Here is a 7,613-nt window from a genome sequence, read left to right on the forward strand (position 1 = left end):
TTCTTTAACAGTAACAAATTTGGCTTATAACATTTGTACATGATAACGAACAATTTAAATATTGAAGGGGCAAAAAAACTGTAGAAAAATAAATTAAATGTAAAAGAATAAGAACAAGTGCAATGCAAATATGCAAGGAATCTTCTTAAAATTATTTAACATGAGTATATAATTTCAGATTACAAACATTTAACAAACAAATAGATGTCTAACAAGGAATAATAACAGCTGAAACAAACTTTATAACATATAATAAAACAGGAACTATATTTTTAACAGTTGATAAAATATATATACAGAGTGGCTGAAAAGTAACTTGCACCCCCCCCCCCTTAACTTTTCATATTTGAAATCGGTTTGCGGCAACCTTCTTAGATATGAGAGGCTTCAATAATTATGGTCAATTTTGAAAATTTTTCCCTTAAGGGTAGCGGGGGTAGGGGGTAGCTCAAAATGTTCAAATGACAAGTATAGTCAAGTTTGGTATCATTTTACAGGTCTTAACGAAACATAAAAATTGACATAAAGAAAAGCAAAATCGGCTCACTAATAACAAAATGGCGCCCTAAAACGTTTCAAATCCAAATAACCCTCATTAACTTTTTAACTATTTGAGATATTTGAAATCGGTTTGCGGCAACTTGTTTGGATGCAAAGGGCTACAATAATTATGGTAAGTTTTGAAAATTTTGCCCTTAGGGGTAGCGGGGGTAGGGGGTAGCTCAAGATTTTCAAATAACAAGTATATTCGAGTTTGGTATCATTTGTTAGGTCTTGACGAAACATAACAATTCACATAAAGTAAATAGAAATCGGACCATTAATTACAAAATGGCAGTTCAAAATTACTTTAAATAACCATTGTCTCAATCATTTTTAGCTGCCATTTTGTTATTAATGATCCGATTTCTATTTCCTTTATGTTAATTGTTATATTTCGTCTAGACCTACAAAATGATACCAAACTCGACTATACTTGCTATTTGAAAACTTTGAGCTACCCCCTACCCCCGCTACCCCTAAGGGCAAAATTTTCAAAATTGACCATAATTATTGTAGCCCCTCATATCTAAGAAGGTTGCCGCAAACCGATTTCAAATATCTCAAATGGTTGAATAGTTAAGGGGGGGTGCAAGCTACTTTTCAGCCACCCTGTATATGGAAAATTCTGTTAAGAATAACAGCAACTTAAATCAACAAAAGACACAACTTGTATTATACTATGATTTAACAATAACAATAAATAAGAGTTTTCTAAAAACGTTAACTAATCGGTCATATACCATGTTTTCAGTTTTACCTTCAATAATTTGTATGTTTTTATTTCTTTCATACATTGTGGCAAACTATTAAACAATGTAGGAACCAAATCGTTTCTTGTACGCTTTGTGTATTTATTATTAACAGTAGGAACAATGAAAAAATTTTTCCTTAGAGTTTTATCTATGCACATTTTTTACTTTGAACCTGTTTGAAAAATAATAATCTATTATCAACAAATAAGTGAACAGCTTTTCCACTGGTAAAACCCCTGTCAACTGATAACACAATATTGGAGTTTCACTGACAACAGCAGAATCAAGCTTAGTGATAATTTTTAATATTCTTGTTTGAACAGTCAGTAGTTTCCGTAATTCTGATATTGATGCATTTCCCCATGATCTTAATCCATACCTAAGAAGTGACTCACACATAGATGGATAAATTAGTTTCATCGTCTTAAACGGTAAGTAGTCTCGTAAGTAATAAAGTTTTGAGGCACACACTCTAAGTTTATCTTTTATATATGCAATATGAGAGTCCCATTATAAATTATGATCAACAAATACCCCTAGATATTTAAAACTTTTAACGCTTTCCAATGTTTGACATTCACATTTGTCTTTTAAGTATGACTTACTATGCAAACAGTTATGTGAGTGTGCTTTCACTCTAGGTCCTTTGCAACTGTAGAAAGGTGAATGGACATGCATTATTTTAGATTTCGTACAGTTTACACTTAATCCATTGTCATGGCACCATTTTGTTATTTCTAAAAAATCTGAATGTATATCTCTTATTGCATATTCTAAATTTTTGTTTGATGTTACCAGAACTGTACCATCAGCATACATGTATATCTTACTATTGTTCATAATCTCTGACATTCCATTTACATAAATTAAATATATGAGTGGCCCTAATATACTTCCTTGCGGAACGCCATATTTCAATTTTTCCGAATTACTAAATGAGTTATTTATTTTGACCATAATTTCCCTATTGCTTAAATAATTCATAAACCAATTCTTGGTTTGACCTGTGATGCCAGCCTTGTTCAGTGCAACTCCAATTCTTTCATGTTTTAAAATGTCAAGCGCCTTTGAAAAATCTATAAAAAGCACTAAAATTTGATTTCCAATGCTCAATACACCATTTAAATAATCTGAAAAATCTGCCAATAGTTCATTTGTATCTTTGTTTTTCTGGTATGCATACTGGTAGGGACTTATTATGTTATTATTCTCTAAGTGGTTTGTCAGGCAATTTGCTACATAAAGTTCCAGTATTTTATCTACTGATGACAAGATTGATATTGGACGATAATTTGAATAATCAAAGTGGCTTCCAGATTTATAAACAGGTCTAATTATTGTTTTTTTAAGATTCTGGTACTTCTGCATATCTGAGAGATAAGTTAACAAATTTAGTGATTGGACCACTTAATAGGTTTGCATACTTTTTCAAATCTGTAATTCTAATACCATCCAGCCCTGGTCCCTTCCTAGCCATATTATTCAGTAATTTCATTAATCTTTCCTTATTTATTAATGGTATATAAAATGTTGAACTACATTCTTTTGCTGGCATACTGTTAATCGTTGTAATTGAACAGTCGTGAATAGCTTTATTAATGCCCTCAGTGAAACTTTTTGCAAATTTATCACATATTTCTTGCTCTGTCGATGTTCTTGCCATGTATTTCATCACAATACCATATATACTTTCTTTTTTCTGTTTACCTAATAAGGAATTAATTTTCTGCCGTGAGTTTCTTATGTTTTTCCTATTATTATCAAAGAACTTGTGATAAAAATTTCTCTTTTCCTTGTATATTTCTTTGTTTACTTGGTTTCTTAGTCTGGTTCATCTTTCTTTGTAATGAATATTATTTGGATGGTTCTTAAATAATTTAAAAACTTTATCTGTCTCTTTTATCATATTTAAAATAGCGTGGGTTATCCAGGATTTTTAGGTCTTGTATATTTGTTCATTTTAGTATCCACCCTACTGTCCCTGTATGCATTCGTCATGTTTGTGTACAGTTTTTTATAAATTTCTGTAGGATCATTTAAACATTCCACAGACTTCCAGTCCATCTGCCCCAATACCTGTCCCAGCAGCTGTTCATTGGTAATTTGCTGTGGTTTGTTTGTGTGATAAGCTGGGCAGGAGTTGTCAGGCTGGACATTGATAACGCAAGGATAGTGGTCCTATATCTTTATCTGTAGGATATCTGAGTGAACTTTGAGCTTCCTTGTTCTAAGATATGCATGGTCTATACATGTCTGACTTAATTTTCCAGCTCTAACTTCCTCCCTAGTATAATCATTAATGAGTGATTTGAAACCATTTAGGGTCATAATATTTTTGTAGTCTTGAACATAGTTATTTGTTTCATTTTTTATATTTTATGTTTATGTAACCCATTATAATCACATATACTTTTGTTGTCTGAATTATTTTATCTAAATCCTCAATAAACTTTAATTCATTGCTGGATGGTGGTCTGTACACAGATATTATGATAACATTAAAAACATCATTCTTCACACTTATCAACATGCATTCAAAATTACTGCTGTTGCATACTATCCATTACCTGAAAAATATTTTTTACACAAATTAAAATCCCCCCACCTTTAGTTTCATTTCTAAGATGGCTAATTTGATTAAAATTATCCAAACAGAAAAGTTTTAAAAGCTCAGAAAACTGTTCCTTAATGTAGATTTCTGTCAAAATAATTACATCAAAAATATTTATGGAGTCCTTAAAATAGGTACAAAATTAATCCAATTTTTTTCTTATTGATCTAATATTTAAATGAAAGACTGTTAAGCCCTCTCCATATTTATTAACTTTACATGATTCATTAAACTCACTTGAAATTGTATGAATTTCGGTAACACTTTCTTCGGAATTTACACAATCAAAATCAATTTTTCCCATGAAATGTTTCAAGAATACTACAAAAATGCCATAAAGTAGCCCTACTTAATGTTAACCAGGTCAGAAATATCATTTATCTGGATCACTTTCGAATCATCAGTTTTTCTCGCCTTAACACCATTCTTAAACCAAACATATTTATAACCCAGTTCTTTTCCTTTCTTCTTGGCCTTCTTCCGCCGTGCCAGCTGGACGACGATGGTTGCAGGCCTGTTGTCCGTACGGGTCTTGGGTAGTCTGTGCGCGGCTTCTATGTCCTCCTTCTCCAAGGCTACCCCTAACTCCTTTGCAACGTTGACAACAATTTGTTCAATACTGTATCCTCTTCCTGCATTTCCTCCACTTCATTTATTTCCAGGTTTTTGTTACGTCCATACTGTTCCAAATGATGAAGTTGTGAGCTCAGTTCAAAAATCAGAAATCAGAAATAGTCACATGCAAGATTTGACAGGTTTATTGGCAATTAAACAATTCGAGGATGATACTCGATGTACGATGTTTGATAGCATGTTAGCACATCAATTATTAGAGCTATTAAGATATGTTATAATCGTCTATACTATTATAAAATTGAGGGGGTGTCCGTCTGTTTGTTTGTCAGATTGTCTGTTTGTCTGTGCGGCTGCCACGACTAAAATCCTAAACCGATACAGCCCAAATTAAGCACAAAGATGGTCCACATACCTAGGAATGTCATAGGCCTATTCACTTCCCTGAGTTCTTCTTGGGCTACGCCCCTTGGATGTCCCTTGGAAGTTTTGAGGTGAGGGTTTCAAAAGTAAATATTAATTGGTCTCCATGGAAACATGAGAAATTCACAATATTAAATATTGTTTAATACCACCATCATCTTATGGGGAACTTGTAGGGCTTAAAAACAAATAATTAAGTCAATCGAAACGATGCATGCATAACGATTAGGGATAAATTTCAAATTTTGTTTACCTTTACCTTTGTGTTGACATTTTAATGTAAACAGTCAGAACTGCTAAATACTTATTTCCCGATTTTAGACAGCTGATCCAAACAAATTGAATATAATATTTTACACAATACAACTATGTGGTAGGTTTATTCATGTCATTGATTATGGAAAATTATGTTATATATTTAAATGTAAACAGTAGGGCAGTTACAATGTAGATCATACTTTTTTGTTTAGATTTGGTGGCTCTTTGTTTATAAATTTGAACTACTTAACAAATAATTGGATTAGACGGTATAGTACATCTTTGTGTTGCGAAGCACGGGTACAGCAGCTAGTTCTTTATATAAACACGAAACATTCGACTAAGTAAAGTATACTTTTTGCTGCCTTAGCAACGTACTTAAGGCCTAATTGTTACACAAAAAGTTAAAAGAATGAATTTTATTGTGCCTGCCTAGTAAACAAAAGGCCACAGATTTAATCCTATGTGTTTACATAGGATTAAATCTGTAACCTATATAAATATAAATTTCTGTAGCTTTTGCTGGTTCCAATGTGACACATAAATATCAATAACTAAGGCCACTTATATTTTATCAAACTATCCAGGCTAAGGATCGGCTAGTGGTATGGTTAGTATGAAAACGACGAAAAGGATCTCAACCATCTGGTCTCAAACTTTGTTTGAAATGCAGCTGGCGTCATCAACGTTTCGTTAGAGGGATTTGCTCATAAAGTTCGCCAACCTGTGACCCACTTTAAGTACAATAAAGGGTTTTTGTGTACGCTCGTGTTGCTTTGCGGATTCATAGTCGTTTCGTCACACTGTATCATAATACAGTGCGTTTAAATCATCCTTCATTGTATATACTTCCAACAATTAATTTCGACAAAATACTAACATTAACGGTATCCTTGCGAAGTATTATTGTCTGGTCATTAATTGTTTCAGTTTCTCAAGACTGGAAAGGGAGGTAATTTTAATTATCATTTTTTTACTAGGGTTAAAACTGTATAGTATACTGTTTACAAAGATACATAGTTTTTGTATACCATAGTAATAATTGCTATTGATGCATGTTATTGCAACATACGCCCAGATGAGAATGTTCAGTCGAATGTGAGAGGCAGGAAGGCATCCAATCAGAAAATTCAATATCCAACATTGCCGGAAAATAAACACCATTACATTGCTGCCTCCGTGTGTGTGTGTAGCACCGGCATCTACCGACGTACACATACAGGCTTCAACAACATTGATGTGAAAAATATAAAGTAATAATTTATACAATTTAGTAGGCGAAGTTTAAAAAGCTCTCATCTTAACCGAAACGTAAACAGTTGTATTTGGCGGAAGGCAAAGCCTGCAAAATCAAAATATTTTCTTTACTACAGTTTTTTTCAGATATAATATTAATTCAAGTTGCTTCATTTTACCTAAGAACAGTAGCCTACTTAGCAAACGCTACAGAATAGTGAAAAAGTGTTTTTGATCAAAATGTTAATAGTATAGTATGAAATGAATAAACTTTATCAAAATAAATCCATAAACAAGCAAACTACAACAGTTTAATTATTCTCTATAAAAATAAAATAGGGAATTAAACTTACAGTTTTTTTATTTCTCCTTGACAATTAAGCGCATAACAGCGCTTCATAAACTAAAATTTTTGATAGCCAAATTTTCCAAATTCGATTACAATAGTTCCATAAACAATCAAACTACAACAGTTTATTCACCGTAAGAATAATATGGGAATTTTAAATTTAAACGTACTGGAAATTTATCCCTAATCGTTATGCATGCGTCGCTTCTCGCTTCAATATACATTTGTTTTATATACTTTTTTGTTATTATACTTTTTTGTTTTTATATTATTTGTTTTAAGCTCTACAAAATAGTTTCGAAAGAAATGACAAAACATGATATTTTTATGGTCAATAATTTGAAAACCAATTTTTAATCTCATAAACTCCAGTTTCCATAAAGTCCAATCATGCTACTAGATCTTGAACTTATTCGAATAAATAAATGTTAGTAGAGGCAATATGCCGGTTTAAAGTCACTTGGGGCACGTTTTCCCATAAGAAATAACATGGGATCATTTTTTGGCCACTAAAACCAAAAATCCTGATCTTTGCCTAAATATCCCTATATAATTGTCAAACCTTATTTCTTACTTATTCCCCATAAATATATTCGATATTAAACTAAAAAAGCTATTTCTTACATTTATTGACCCTTACAAGTGTAAATGTAGAGTAGAGGCAATAGGGCAAAGAGACGCCACTTTAGGCACGTTTTCCCCATAAGAATAACATGGTGAGCTTTTTTTGACCACTTTTTTAAAAATCCAGCTCTCGGCCTATACAAGCCTATATAAATGATCAATACCATTGTACAACACTATTACTATTTCAAATCCATATCCATTCACATGTATATTCTCAAAATCATCAACTTGACAGTGCGAG

This window comes from Macrosteles quadrilineatus, unplaced genomic scaffold, assembly GCF_028750875.1.
Source record: "Macrosteles quadrilineatus isolate MER2022 unplaced genomic scaffold, UCM_ALF_1.0 Scaffold_1__1_contigs__length_201487025, whole genome shotgun sequence".
NCBI lineage: Eukaryota > Metazoa > Arthropoda > Insecta > Hemiptera > Cicadellidae > Macrosteles > Macrosteles quadrilineatus.